A 16,566-nucleotide genomic window follows, 5' to 3' on the forward strand; every position below is an offset into this window, starting at 1 on the left:
TCAACTCCTCGTCAGTACTTTCATTCCATTGGCGACTCTGCCTTTCCAGTCCCAGAGACCTGGTTTTTATGCAGTTTTCCCCCATTCATACAGCCTGGCTGTCAATCACACAGCAGGGTGGCTGTCCTGGCAAGGACAGTCACCCAGCCAATCAAACAGGAGTGCGACTTGGGTTACCATGGGAACCCATGGCTGTGGTCCCAAGACCCCTCCCTCACATCCTGCCTACCCAGACTTTCAGGCACCTTAAGGAGGGCTTCTGTGCAGAAGCCCGAGAAAAAAGACGGCAAACAAAGGGACCAAACCAGGTTTGGCGCGCTGAGTAAAACACAAGAAAGACTTTTACAAAAAGAAATGGCGAATAAACCCAGCCGGAGCCAAAATAAAATATATTTGGTCAAGCGGGTTTATGTTTGAGGCTAATAAAATAGCCTAAAACATTACCGTGGTTATTTAAGATAACCGTGGTATGAAAAATAGTGTAGCTACCACTGCCACCAGCCAAGTCTTGATGAAAAGGGAGCGAAACAGTGCTCCAAGAGAAACAGACAAAAGGGATAAAAATTGACCCTTTCCAATACTCCATGTAAGATGGGGTGTACTGGGTCTGTGGTTTAAAGAGACTACATAAAGGTAATGGCAACTTTACATGTTTCTGGGAGACAGTAGTCAGTCGCAGAAAAATGGAGTCAGTGGGAAGTCTGAAAGAAAACCCTGTGTCACTGCACTGAAGGTGCTGTGTAACACACACAAAAAATGATGGCCATGGAGTAGGTGAGGCTCCAGAGCCCAAGATCACACAAATGGTACAAACACACACAGCAAAACACATGTAAGAGTGGCAAAAAGGCTCACACTCTTACCAGGTGAAAGAAAAACCCCAGAAATCCAGCAAAGCTGCTGAGGGACTCAGTAGGTAAGGGAAATTAGCCATTATGGAGAATTCTCCCCAACAGCTAGGTCCCCCAACGAACAGCAAGTATGGGGAGAACCTCTACTAAGGGAAAAAACAGGAAAACAATGACCAGAGGGGTGGGGGGGGAATGTGGGGGTTCAAAATATGAGGTCGATCCATTGAGAGGTGCTCGAAGGTGGTCCAGTCAAGCACCAGGAATGGGTAGACTACGTGGCTGGGCACCAGGGGAGGGGGGCAGGGGACACAGGGTGTATTGATTTGAGGGGGGGCAGTTGGGGTCACGCTTCACTCAGGAGGGAGGAGGGAAGGGGGGAAGGAAGGAGGGAGCAAACAGTTTATTAATGGTTTCGAGCAAGCAGTGGTTCTCAATGGTGGAACGATGGCAATGGGAAATAGAATGGGGAGAAAAACCAGGGATGATGGACCGTGAGAACCTTAAACCCAGAAATGACTGATCACTTACCTATGCTGGAAATAGGCTCCCTGAATGTCAAGAGTAATGAACTCTCCCACTAAAAGATCCCTAATAAGCAGGGAATTTAGACCGGTGAAAACTAGACCTGATCTTCCTACAAGAATCCCACTGGGCAAGGGGGAAAGAGCTGAGTATTCAAGGGAGAGGGATAGGGGAGATTTTTAATGCCTCACACAAATCCAAAAAGAGGGGCGTGGCAATTTTTGTGGCTTAAGACCTGGGTTTCAAAATGGAGGCCTCGCAGAAAGATCCAGAGGGTTGCTATTTGTTCATCAAAGGTAGTTTACAGGGAACCCAATTAACTCTGGCAGCGATATATTGACCAAACGAAGGTCAGGCCTAATTCTGGGAGGGCGGTTGGGACTTCAACATGGTACTAGATCTCTCGAGAGACAGGAAAGGAATGTCCCTCCCCCTCCCAGGTGGCCGATGACTCCACCTCACAAAGTTTCCGTAAGATTAACCATAAGCTGGGACTGGAAGATATGCTCCCGAGCATGATCACAGGAGACCCCCTACCCCCCCCTGTACACATACTATTCCAGGATACACAAATTCTTCTCAAGGATCGACTATATCCTGATAGACAGCACCCTCCTTCCCCACGTGACGGACCACAGGGTAGACCCAGTCCCCTGGTCCGACCATGACCTGGTAAGGATCACCCTGATGGGAGGCTGGGGTCGACAACAGAAGGGTAGGTGGAAGTGCAACGATGCTCTACTGAAAGATATGGTTACCGCTAAGAGTGTGCTAGAGAACATTGTGGAATATTTTGCATTGAATGATAATGGGGACACACACACACACACACACACACGGACACACGGACACACGGACACACGGACACACACACACACACACGGACACACACACGGACACACACACACACGGACACACACACACAGACACACACACGGACACACACACGGACACACACACACACACGGACACACACACACACGGACACACACACACACGGACACTCTCCGGGCAGCTCTATCACCCCAGCCCAGGCAGCAGCACTCGACCAGTAAAAGATCCAACTGAAGGATCTTCTGCTGAATACAACGGAGAGGAGCCTCCAGTTCCTTAAAAAAAAATATTATGAAAAGGGGGACAGGGCAGATAAAATATTGGCATGGAAACTGAGGGAGGCCCAGAAGAGCAGGATGGTGAAAGCCACGAAAACCGATGCGGGGGCACTGAGACACGACACCCCGCGTATCGGCGATGCCTTTTCGGCATTACTACGAGAGGCTTTATGAGTCTGAATTTGGGGGTGAAGACTCCCAAATTGAGGACTTCCTCAAGACAACACTGACACCAGGCCTAGCGAGGTAGGCGGCTGACAACTTGGAGGCCCCAATATCGGAAAAGGAACAAATTTAGGTAATTAACGGTATGAAAGGAGGTACGACGCCAGGGGAGGATGGGTTCTCAATGACATTTTATGAAACATTTCGGTCCACACTGGCCCCCCACCTAACAAAGTGTTTAATGCAGTCCTCTCGGGGGATATCCTACCCGAAACAACGATGGGAGCCATCATAGCGGTACTACCTAAGGAAGGAAAAGACCCAACTGAATGCTCCTCCTATAGACCGATATCGTTGCGTAATACTGATGTCAAGATCCTAGCCAAAGGTACTAGGTAAATGGATGGAGGGGATCATGCCGTCACTGGTCCACGGAGACCCGGTGGGGTTCATAAGAGGACGCCAGGGCTCAGACAACATCCTGAAAACTATAAACCTGAACCACTATGCTCAGATGTCTAACCTAGATTCGAGTTTGCTCTCCCTCGATTCGGAGAAAGCATTTGATAGAGTGGAATGGAGGTACGTAATGCTACTCAGAAGATGGGATTTGGGGAACAAATGAGAAGTGGGTAGCTGCGCTGTATAGGGCCCCCACAGCTGAAGTGCAAGTAAACAGAGTTTACGGCCTCCTTTAATCTCTCACAGGGTACAATACAGGGATGTCCACTGTCCCCCTTGATATATTCCCTTACAACGGAACCCCTGGCTATAGCAGTGAGAACACACCCAGGAATTCGGGGAATTCAAAGAGGTCAGGTGGAATTCAAACTCTGTTTGCAGATGATATCTTGGGATACTTAGTGGAACCACACCTGTCGCTGCCACCCCTCCTTTCCCTAATAGAAACCTTTGGGGTATTCTCATGGCTGAAAATTAATAGATCAAAATCCATGTTACTTTCCATTCGTGCTCCAGACCCAACCTTGGACCCCCTAGACAGTTCCTGGGGATTAGAGTTAACAAAGTCTCAAACCGCTACCTGGGCATTCACCTTACTAGAGATCTCTCAAAGCTGGCATTGGCCAGTTACGAGCCTATAATGACCGAGATCAAGACGGATATCAAACGATGAGGTATCATGATTTTGTCCTGGTGTGGAGAAATGACCGCAGTAAAGATTAATGTATTACAGAGACTGTTATATCTCTTTACGCCCCTCCCCAGGAGAGTTCCAGACTGGATATTTAGGCAACTCCAGAAACTGTCCAGACCCCAAGGACCAAGAGAACTACTTTCACCCTCCCTAGGGAGGAAGGGGGCTTCTGTCTGCCTGACTTCCACCACTATTTTAGTGCTGCACAGCTCTGGGTCCTCCTGGAGCCCATGAGAGATGACAAAGGCATATATTGGACTTACTTGGAGGACATGGACACCCACCCTCGAGACCTGCTCTGGCCCCCCCGAAAGGCCATCCCGAGCAAGATAATGAATCATCCAACCCTGGGGGTATAGTGGTGCCTGTGGAGGGAAGGGGTACCAACCGAACACCTGTCGACATGGCCCTCTCCAAAGGCCTCGCTATGGGGCCCCGTGTTTAGGCTGGGAAACAGGGGATTCAGGAATGCACAGTCCTGGTCAGACAAAGGTATGGAAAGAGTGGGTCAACTGTTCTGAGAGGGAGAATTCCTGTCATATGAGGAAGTGGTGGAGGCGTGGAGGCTCTGGGCCCAGGGATGATCTCAATATTCGAATACATCAGGCTGAGGGGGTCTTCTATCCAACCAGACATGGGGGCAAAAGCTCAAGAGATATCTGACCCCCTTTGAAAAAGTATTTGACACTATGAATTCAAGGAAAGGGAAGGTCTCGAAATTGTACAAGATAATAAATACCAGCAATCTAGCGCAGAGACTGGAGATGGAACAGTGTTTTCAAAATAGCTTTCCATGGGAATCTATTCACGGCGGACATGGAGCATAACCTTTAAAATTCTCCAGGGATGGCATAGAGACCCACTTAAATTATCCAAAATATTCACAGGGGTTTCCCAGAAATGTCTGAGGGGATGTGGGCAGGTCGGATCAAGGGGACACATGTGGTGGCAGTGTCTGCAAATACAAAAGTACTGGGAAGATTTGAGGGGATTGATGGCAGAGGTCACGGGGGAACGGCTCCCTCAAAACCCATTAACAATACTACTGGGTCTCCCCCCAAAGGATTCGGACATGCACAGGTGCCCCAGAATGTGGGAAACCATGCTAAGGGCCGGGAGGGTAGCCCTGGCACAGAAATAGAAGAACCCAGTGACACCAAATGGCAGAACAAAGTGAAAAACATGTTCCTCATGGATAAGTTGACCGCTCTGGTGAATGATGACCCAGGCACCGTCCAAGCAGCGTGGGCCGTGGTGAGACAGAAATGGGGATGGGAAGTGCATTGAAGGAATGAGCAGTCCTGTGGGTAACGGGGAGGGGCGGTTGTGGTGTGGCGGGGGGAGGGAGGGAGGGAGGGATGGGAAGGCAGGAGGGGGGGGGAGGGCAACATCCACCTCAAGGTGGTGAAATTTAGAGACACTGTTAGGGAGAATTTTCATTCTATGGCTAATTTCCCTTACCTATAGAGTCCCCCAGCAGCTTTGCTGGATTTGAAGGGTTTGTTTCTTTTTACCTGCTAAGAGTGAGACTCTTTTTTTTTTTCCCCCCCCCTCTTAGACATTTTTGCTATGTGTTCTAGGCTATTTCTGTGTTTAATGCCTACGGGATCTTTCTCAACCCCATAGGACCATCTTTATGCACATGTTACACAGCACCCTCAGTGCAGTGACACAGGGGTGTGGTAGCGACCCCCAAACATAGACTCCATACCCTGGGACTGACTACCGTCTCCCAGGGCATGTAAAGTCCCCATTGACATTACTAGTCAAATCCTATGAACTAAACCAGTACACCCCATCTTACTATGGAGGTACTGGAAGGGGTTAATAGTTTTTCACCTATGTTAATTTTCGAGAGGGTCCCCTACAGTACCTCTCTCAAAAGTTTCTGGCTGGTGGCAGTGGTTACTACCATAAATATTCGGCCGCAAATATTTCCCTATGGGATTTTCCCATTGTTCGAGGCTACCACTTTTTCTGACAGCCTCTAACATACCGTTGGTTCATTTTAATATTAACTTTGCTCCGGTAGGTTTTATTTGCCAGAACTTTAATATAACTTCTTTCTCGTGTCTTTCTCTAAACTCCTAACCCAGGTCGGGGATCCTTTGTTCGTCTGTTTGGCAGGCTACCACCAAGAAGCCCTCCTTTCGGCGCCACTGAGTCTGGGGTGGGTCCATTGTGTGGGAGGGGGGAGTAGGACCCCTGGACAGGGTTGCCTGAGCAACCCATGTCACACTCTATCCTGATAGGCTGGAGGGTCTCCTGCCAAGATGACCACTCCACTGTGTGAGTGACAGCTAGGCTGTATAAATGGGGATCTTTTTGCATAAAAGCAGGGTCCTGAGGACTGGAAGAGCAAGATGGCGCCACTGGAACTAAGAAGCCGAAGAGGAGAGAAGACAAAGACATCTGCAACGACTGAACCACCGGTGAAGCCCTGCTGCAGCGTCTCACCAGTTTTCTCCACACGACGAGAGAAGATCTTCATCTGCAAGAGCCTTCTTCCCTTGAGCTGGTGGGGCCAACCAGTTTGCCAATCGCCTTCCCGGACCTGCCTTGGTCGAATTGCCAGTACCCAGTACTCGGTGGCCGGATAGCCAGGCACCAGTCCACCCGGACTCCGATTTAAAGGAGCATACCTTTTATTCATCGGGCAGCACCACAGCTGGTTTCATCCCTGGGTAGTGCAGTAACTCGAACCTTCCTCCACGACGAGAGCCTCTCTTCCTTTGCTGGATCACCCGAACTGCAGGAAGTACCAGGAACAACCGCCACCGCAGGAGCCACTTCTTCATTTTAAGGTACATTTTTCCGCCAGGGCGCCCTTTCTTCGCAGTAGCACTAAAGGTGTTTTAAATCCTTTACCTACCTGTTGGGTTGGCCGCCCCTCTCTCTTAACATTGTCTTTTCGCCCTCTGCATTCACCTTTTCAAAATCGTTAACCAAAGACTTGACTGCAGGTACAAGAACATTTTGCTCCTGGGCCCTTGCCCTGTACCACTGACTCTGGCACAGGCCTACTGACTCTGGCTACATTTGCTAGATCTGCCTTCTCGAGATTGATTCTCCATTCGAACTGTGTGGTGCAACCCTTTCTTAGAACTACTTTTTTCTTCCCATCGCTAAAACTTGTGAAATGCCATTTTGCTCAGTTTTCATTTAAGTATATGCTATACTAATGCACTGTCTGATTTAATCTGGTTCACAAACTTATGGTAAGTGTTGCTATGGTGTGTAAGTAGCTATTTCTAAATAACTTGTGCTTTCCCTCCCTTGTGAGCAATTGGTAGAGGATCCCTTGTGTGTAGTTTACACTGTGCCGTTTTGCTCAGTTTTCACTCTGGTTCACTTGGTCTACAATTTAACTTGGGAGTGTGTATATTTTTCCTTGACTTTAACTTGCTTGATGACTGTGATAAATGTGTTTTCTTAGAAGTGTATAAAAATAAATATATAACTACTTTTTAATACAAACCTTTGGTCAGTGTTTCCTTGTACCATAGTACAGTAGACCTATTGTGTAAACCCTGAATACTGCTTGTCTCCCTCTTGAGATAAGTCTGACTGCTCAGCCACAGCTACCAACTAAATCTTTGTGGTACAGGCTGATACCAAAGGGGATTTATTGCTCTCACCTGTAGTCCTAATCTTGTGTAGTGCTACCTAAGGAAACGGCACAGGATTCTGCCTAACCGACAGTGTGAGGATGCACCATTTGTGAATTCAAGCTCTGGTAACATCATCCCCAGTAGGGGACGTGGATTTATAACATATCACCCATAGTTCTGGACTAATTTGTTGAGCTCAAGAAACCACCGTTCATGGTTATTGATTGGGGATTGGGGGGAGGGAGGGCAACAGTTAAATGTTAATTGGACAATCATGATGTCAACAAACTCGGTTCCAACAGTTACTGTTATTGTCGTGCATAAATGCCAATAAAAAAAATAAAAAAATAAAAAAGAATACAGCTACCCACCACAAAATGAATCCCAGTGATTTGGCTGCAGGGTCCTTTTCTTCTCTTTTATTTTTTTAACAGAAGGCTGCGGGGGTGTCCCGCAGCCCCCGCTCACTATACCATAAAGTATAGTGAGCGGGGCAATGCGGGGGACAACCCCGCAGCCCCCGTTTATATTAAATGCTACCACCAAAGGATCGAACTTTCGGTGTTCGATCCTTTGGTGGTAGCATTTTTCGAACTTTTGGTCATGCTTTTTTAGAGCATTTCCACCTAAACCCCACAAAATTCTGTCTAGCTGCACACATACTGAGTGCACACACGCACTACTTACCACCCTACTTTCTCCACTGACCTGGACTACAGTCCCAGAGGGCGTCCAATCCACAGTGCATTGAGATCATCCAATGGTGAAAGGCCCCATACAAATGCCCAATAAGATAACACCAATAATTTCGGACATTCAGCACAAGCAGGTGCGACAAACGAGCATATGAAGCATAATTCTCCAATATGTGCTTATCATTATTCCTGTCTTTTTCAAAAAGGCACTGTAGATCGGGAGGATCATGGGAAGCTGCAGTTGAAATTACTTAACCAGAATTCCTTTCTTTGCTAGTCGTGAGCTGCTATCACTGAACATTGCGGTCCTGATTTTTTGGGCTTGTAAGCACAGAGGCATAGGGTGAACATCATTAGAGAAGGCTGGGGTGCTGGAATGCGAGTTGGGTTCGCATTTTGAAGGTTTTATACTGCATATTCTTATTCCCGTTGTTGCTGCCCTCAAAGCACAGGATAGGAAATGTGGTGTTCTTGTTTTACCGCACCTGTAACATACACATGTGATATCCAACTCCTTCCCAGTGTTGTAATGTGATAGCACAGAGAAGCAAGTGCTGAATGCTAAAATCTACATCTCGTCTCATGGTTAAATGTTGGCTGGCCTGAGCAAGCCCTACATCCTTCAGAGGTCACTAAACTATCGACTGAGGTAATAATATTCACACTGCTTAGGAGTTGGATGAATCCTGCATGAAGCGCTACATACAAATGTAAATACCCATCTTGATTTCCCCTACAGGGACAGATTTTGCTGAGTTGCTATTTCATTTTAAATGCAACCATTTCATTGGTGTCTTGTAATCTCGCTTGCACTGAATGGAGAGTCCGGTTTTGAATGTTTTAAGTGTAGTCTTGAATATTTGAAGAAGGATGTGGCTGTGGCCCCTGTTGTTGGTTTAATGACAATCGCCATTGAGAAAGGGCCCTGCTGTGCTGCTGAGCATTTATAGTACAATTTTCCACATTGACTCCAAGTTAAGGTACATTGAATACTAATCCGTGCTCAAGGTAAGGTTTTAATATGGTGAGTATTTTACACACTGTTTTAACAAAATGAAAGAGTAAAACTTATTTACCTCAGCAAGAGTATAAATAGTATGCGACAGGCAACCAGAACATTACTTAACTTAAAAATGAATAGAACAAATAATAAATATCCTTGTGTAGCAAAGATATTTGGCTTTGAACAAATTATACATTTGTGGAAAAAGTTCTCCTACACATTACTGTTCTGAACACACCACAAAGATGCAACTTTATCATAAATGTACACAACACAGATAGTCCGAAAAATACAAGCATGCATTCACTGAAAAAAGCATAATTTGTTTGTTACAAATATACTTCCCAATTGTAACTAAGTTTCCCATCTTATTACTGCAACGAACATAAAATGGTAGGAAAATGAATAGGCATGCAAAATGCCCCTGTCCAGACACAAAACACAGCAGCAGTTGAAAAGAAAGAAAACATTTCTCATCTCACTGTGTGCTCCAACAGGCGAAGAGAAACATGTCTTGACCACTCCTTCATCATGGCCTGCAGTTTCATCCATGCAGATAAGAATTAAAGTATGGATTCTGGTGTCTGTCAAGTCACCTGCCCTTTGCTGTGATCTCTGCTCTCAACTGGTGAATAAATGGTACGCATAGAAAGATTAAATAGGCCTAGTATGACACTTATCTGGAGGTCTGCCTCCATTGTTGTGCATGCTGGATCTGGTAGTCCTATGAGACAAGGCAGCAACTGGCCAGCAGAGTGCAGCACAGGCAGATAGGGCAAGAAGAAGTGGCAGTCCAATTGAAACATGCAGGTGCAGGTAGAAAGGACAGGACTGGGTCTGGCAACCCTGCTGGGCCTCCCACCCCAGGCTGGGCAGGGTCACCATCCCTTCTTGACAAGGACAGGTCTCTGCCCTGTCCCACATCACCACACCTTCCTGGTAACCAAAACTTAATCCAACCACTAGCCACAACCCTATACAGGGATTCTTTCCTACCATAGTTTCTACTCCTTCTCTCAAGCAAGACTTGGTGGAAACTGTAGAACCAAAAACGAGTGAACATGTCGCCATGTCACTTGTAGAATTGTCTAATGTTAGTCAAGGCATTGCCAATATCACCTTAAATTGTGGAACATCTACTAATTGAGTCTGTCTAAATCTGTGACATAAACTTGTTTACCGTAAATGGAAAAAGAATCTATATTGTTTGACATGCTTTTATTTTAGATTCAACAAATAGTAGATCCCTGTGAATGTTTATTTTTTTGCCTTGTGAAAATCAAAGACGCAATCTCCAAGTTAAAGAAGGCAAATTCACTTGGATTAGTCTAAGTCCTTAAATAAATGCTAGAACTACATTTTAAAGAAATGGGGTGCATTCAGAATACCATACTGACACCTTCTGGCTGGCATTTTACAAGCATTGTGGCATATTAGATTTTTCTTCTAAGCATTTTTATGATTAAAAAACCTTGAATTGTAGTTCTGTGCCTGCTCCAAGTTCTGGAGCACCGTGATAGTTGACCTATGGACTGGGCACATGTGGTGTCAGAAGTGGAACGCTGAAGGACAAGTCTAAGCAGTCATCCCGAGAAAAATAGAGCCATATGCACTCCACTCCCTCAGAAAAAAATCCAGGTGATATATTCTGGAAAACCTTCTGGTCTGTAGTGGGACGGCCCACACCAACTGACTCAGAAAAGAGAACCCTAAGATGAAGATAGGTGGCTTACAAAAGAGACTGCCCCTTACAGTGAAGAAAGCTGCCAACCCAGCCAGAGTGCAGCAGACATGAAGACTGACCTTACAAAAAGGGAAGAGTGTGTGGACTGGCCAACAAAAGAACCCTGTGTTAAACTCCAAGAAGTTCACTGACTAGACACGATGTCCACCCTTCCCCTATGTGCCACCATCGAGAGAGACAAACACTATAGACCTTGGCCCTAGAGGTTTTTGACAGGGTAGCCTCTGTCTAGAGATGGAGGATATATAAGTAGAAGTAAATTAAGGAAGACCTGGAATGTTAAGCTCAAAAATAAATTGTGAGAGCCTGAGAGCAAAAGGGGACTCAGCCAGGGAGAACCACCCAGTCTGTTGAGAAACCCTATAAATGTTCAGTCAGAGGATACCCACAAGAAGAAAAAACTTGGTTCAAAACCCAGTTCCAAGAAGAGCTCAAGGAAGGGTCTCGGGCTGAGCCTGGGCAGTGCTCATGGGAATGCTATGCTGGCGTCGAGTTGTGACTACTTCACCGGCCCATGTTCAGTGTTATGCTCCAGGGAGACAGGAGGCTCAGCTGTCCAGCCCCACCCCGTGATATTCCCCATGTAGAGCCCTCCAGCAGAATCTGAGAATGTGCACTTGGAAAGGTATGGATGCAGTGTCCTGATAACGGAACCCATAAGTGCTCAATTCTAGCCTACAGAAATGGCAAGAAGGAAGAGAGAGATTAAACTGATGCAATGGCCCGGGAGAAGGCGGATGCCCTGGGCCGGGGGAAGGCAGGCGGCCTTGCCCGGGAGAAGGCGGAAGCTCTGGCCCAAGAAAAGATGGCTTTCCTGGACTGAGATAAGGCGGCCCTCGGGCAAAGTCAGGCACTTGACTTTAATCACATACATCTGATGCCCATTAGCTCTCCCCACATGGATAAAAGGTGGAACATAAAGCCACATTCTGAGCAAAGGGGAAAATGAGATGGAGCAGAACTTCCAGGGCGAAGGCGAACCTACTGGAGCAGGATGATCAATCGAGGGACTAGTGCAAACAGTAGGGAAACCTTGAAGATCCCTACAAGAGGACGTTGCCTCCGGGAAGCCGTTAAGGAGATGCAGAGAAAGCCAAATTGCAAAGAAGAAAAAACCTGCATTGTGTTTCAAGGATGCCAACGACCCACTGGGTGAACGACACAGTTGGGGAGGCGAGGCCAAGCCTGTGGTATTAACCTTGAGTCGTGAATCAAAGCTGCAGAAACAAGAAAGGAACGCACACAACCAGTGAGTTGGTGAAAGATAGGAAAGGCCGGTTTGTGTCAAGTAAAGATTTAAGCCACAACAGTGTATTTTCACAAGGGAAGGTTGCACACATGCTGATGAGATGCGAAAGAAAGCTAACCAGTGATTAACTTTTAAGTGGCTGATAACTGTGAAGCCAGTGATACAGAGTAGTGGAGTGGTACGGCGACAGGACGTAGCCCACTCGAAAGTCTACGTGAAATGTTTTGTTCTGATGTTTGTTAATCTGCTTAGAATCACTTGCTGTGCAAATACTCAGACAGCTAGTGTTTATTGGGGAGTATTTCATCTTTCTTTCGAGGATCGAAAGGGGACGTCGACATGGGTGTGCCTGTAACACTATCCCTAACGTGATGTGTAGTGTACCCAAAATCACTCGCGCGTCGAGGTACCTCAGATTGTTTTTTTCTGCCCCACTAGTTGGTCCCCTTATGCGGAGCTCGAGATTTATTGCAAATTCATAATTTTTGTCCCACGACCAATGGTCGCCTAGTCTTCGACTTTTATCTTCAACGGCTGCTTTGTGGACCCCTTCGCCTAAGACATCTAGGCTTTCGGCGACTGGCGCATCGGTCGACGCTGTTGACCACGTGGCATCGGCCCTCCGGCCAGGCCTATACAGTGGGGAGAGTGGGCCCGGTGTTTGATTCTCTGAGAATTTCCTTTTCCCCCTCTTTCCCTTTATGGTCTGGCTGCCACCCCTTACCTCTGCTATGGAGAGGACTCCTTTTAATGTTGTCCGTCTTGTAATGGAAAATACCCTTGGAAGGACACCCATCGCAAGTGCAATAGGTGCTTAGCTTGCGACCATGATGAGGAGTCTTGCAAGTCTTGCAAACTTCTCCGTCCAAAGATGCTAAAGGATAGGCAGACAAAATGGTGGGTGGCCTACGCGATGCAGGCTGAATGTGGTTCCCCCGTAGGCACCGTTGCCGACAGCGAGGATTCTAGCGGCAGCTATGGCTCTGATGTGGAGGCCATAGACCTTTCCACAGTACCGTACGGTTCCCAGTTGCCCGTTCCGGCACCGATGGGCAGGCCGCTGGCACTGCTATGGGGAGATCACAACCCAGCGACAGGGGCACACCCGCACCATAAAAGGCTAAACATTCAACCCCATGGGCTCCCTCGATGGATACGTTGAGGAAGCATCAGGTTCCAACAGTCCTGCCGAGACGGTGCCTTACTGATTATCACGATCGGCTGCCCTCCCTGCATCTGTCTTGCCATGCGTCTGGGCATTCCACCCATAAGAGCGTCTCTTCTAAAAAAAAAAAAAACACGAGCGCTGATGCGCTGTTTAAAAGTGCGTCCACCCCAAAGGTTTCGGCGTAGCCGAAAACCACGACGACACCTACAGACATGTCAAAATCTCCCTCTCATCCACCGGAGCAACGCAAGAGTCTTGCAGCTATTGTTTTGGAGGTGAATAGACCAAGAAGCACACCCTCTCACAGAGAGGAATATTCAGAAGGGTCCCATCCCCTCTCTACGACTTTCCCTTTCTTCTAAGGACCGCTGTCCTCCTTGAGAGCTGCCCCCCCGATCCCTCTGGTTCATCCCTGTGGACCAAAGTGAGATTTGAGAGCTATATGGACAATATTTCACAGTTTGTAGACTTTTCTGAAAGGTTTATAACCCCTAAGAGACCTGTGGAGGAAGATGCCTGCCCTAGTTTACCAAAGGTGCAGAAGCTTTCAAGCCATACTCCACAGGAAGAAGAATTTGAGTTCTCGGAACCTGAAGAGGTCTGTGAGGATCTCTGTGGCCAGGAAGACAATCCTTTTGGCCAGGACACACCTGACCAGTGGCCAGATTTGGGTGAGATCAGCCTGTAGAGGAAGCACCTTGGCTTTCCCCTACTCATACTCCTGATCCAGACCCCATTTGTCTGGATCCTCCATCCTCGCCTCCACAGAGGCAGGCATCACCTATTGACGATCAGATGGCTTTTAATGCAATCCTGAAGAGGGCTGCACACCATTTCCAAATTGCTACGCAGGAGGCTGTTCAAGACACGGACTTTGTTGAAATTCTGAAGGAGAAACCCCCCCACGGGTCAGGCAATCCCCTTGTTAAATTCCATCAAACGCCTCACACCTTCTTTGCTGTCCCCTTCCCTTACAAGGGCTGTCAATCCTTCAGTGGAGAAACAGTTTCGCCCCTCTCCTTCGGACCCATTGTACATCCGAGGGCATGCCACTCCAGACTCCCTGGTTGTCACTACCACCAGGAAGAGGGCTGGGGTGCCACGAACTACTACAGAAGCGCCCCGACAAAGACTGCAAAAAAGTGTACGCGCTTGGCAAACGCATCACCACTTCGGCAGCATATTCGACAAGAATTGCTAATAATTCAACACTTCTTGTGAGTTATAGTGATGTGCAGTGGAACCTGCTTCAGGAAGGCCTCCAAGAAGTCCGTGAACCGGTGCGATCATGCCTACTGGCGATTGTCTCGGAAGGGAAACGGGTAACCCACAACATCCTAAAAAATACATTGGATGCAGCAGAGACTGCGGGATGAACTTTGGTCCAAGGCACTCTTTTCAAAAGGTATGTCTGGCTTAAGAACTCTGGGCTTAAGCCGGAGAAGCAGGCCTCCTTAATAAACAAACCGGTGAAAGACACACATTTGTTTGGCAAGACTGTGGATGATGCCTTGGAGACGGCGAAGAAAGAGCACGATACTCTTAAGTCTCTTAATCAGATCACTGCTAGACCTTATCAACAAAGGGGAGGAAACTCTTACCGTTCCTTTTGGCCAGTCTTTTTTCCGATCTCCACACAACCAGTATGGCACAGGAGGTACCCCATGGTTCTCCGCACAAGGCGAAGCTGGCACCAGCCAATACCAGCAGAGGGGCCAACGAAGAGGCAAAGGTAGGGGCAGAAACTCCACCCCAAGAGGCTCCCCGGCCATTGCTCCCAAGTGACTCACCAGTCCGGGTCCCCCTATATGCCTCCCCGGTCGGGAAGTTTAACATCTTTTCTTCACACATGGGAGGGGGTCACTTCAGACCAGTGGTTGCTCAATGATGTTGCCCACGGTTATTGTATCGAGTTCCACCGGCCACCTAGATACCGTCCACCAAGACAGACGCCTATCGCCAATACACCTACAGATTCTGCTGGAAGAGGTGCAGATCCTTAAAGAAAAGGGTCCCACAGAAGTCGTCCCCATTCATCAGGTAAACCAGGGTATTTGGTAGGGTGTACTTCCTTGTACCCAAAAAGGATCTAACCATGCACCCTGTGGTAGACTTTGCCCAGTGAAAACATTTGTCAAGCTACACAAGTTCAGAATGACAACATTGCAGGAAGTAATCCCTCTGACGCTGGGGGATTACATGGCAAGACTAGATATGAAATATGCATACTTCATATTTCAATGTTGCCAGCGCACAGAAAGTACCTAAGATTGAGAATTGAGTTCAAGGTTCCCCCTTCGGCATTGCCTCAGCCCCAAGGGTGTTTACGAAGGTACTGGCGGTAGTAGCAGCTCACCTGCGCAGGCATTCAATTCCAGTCTATCCTTAACTCGATGATTGGCTAATAACAGGGGATTTGTCCGGAACATGCCTATCAAATACCCAGAAGACAGTAGATCTCCTCTTCAGTCTGGGATTCTCGATCAACGAGAAAAAGTCCAGCCTAGACCCCAGCCAAGTCGAGCAATTTCTGGGGGCTCTAATTCGGACCAAAGACGACCCATCTTCTCCCCCAACAAGGCTGCTGTTCCAGTTCCCTCACTATGTAGCCAATCGCAAAGTGACCGTACGCAAAGCCATGTGACTGTTAGGGATGATGGCATCCTGCATTTATTTAGTCCCACATGCACATTTGCGCATGCGCCCCATGCAAGATTGACTCTTGAGCCAATGGTGTCCGGCCAGCAGACAATGGGACGATCTAGTGTTTGTCCTAGCAGCCCTCGTTCTCTCTCTTCAGTGGTGGTTAAGGGAAAACCTCTTGCAGATGAAGACCTTCACCACCTTTGCAGTAGAAGCCACTCTCACCACGGGCGCATCTGACAGGGTTGGAGGCTCACCTCCTTCGTCAGACGGCACACAGCCTTTGGTCCCCTACAGTAGCATCCAACCACATAAACCTGTTGGAACTGCTAGCAGTGTTCAAAGCCCTGAAGTCCTTTCAAGCACACCTCCAGGAAAAGACAGTCCTAGTCCTCACAGACAGTACCACGGCCATGTATCGCCTGAACAAGCAAGGGGGCACACACTCTCCAGGGCTATCCAAACTGTCACAGAACATCTGCAAATGGTCTCTCGAACACAAGATGTTCCTCTTGTCACAACATGTTCCAGGGGATCTCAATCTTCTGGTAGACGCGCTCAGTAGAGACTTCCCGCTACCCGTAGAGTACGAATGGCAATTACACAAAGACATTGTTCTCAACGTCTTCGCAGACTGGGACTTCCCA

The 16,566-nt window shown here is 47.7% G+C and overlaps 1 protein-coding gene across 1 annotated transcript in view; it reads left to right on the forward strand.

Moving 5' to 3' along the window:
• Window positions 1–16,566, forward strand: part of VWA3A (von Willebrand factor A domain containing 3A) — a 2,090,411-nt gene that overhangs the window by 421,043 nt on the left and 1,652,802 nt on the right. The gene's annotated exons all lie outside the window — the stretch shown is intronic.

The sequence above is a fragment of the Ambystoma mexicanum genome, chromosome 2p (assembly GCF_040938575.1).
Source record: "Ambystoma mexicanum isolate Mex_15411 chromosome 2p, UKY_AmexF1_1, whole genome shotgun sequence".
In the NCBI taxonomy this organism is placed as follows: domain Eukaryota; kingdom Metazoa; phylum Chordata; class Amphibia; order Caudata; family Ambystomatidae; genus Ambystoma; species Ambystoma mexicanum.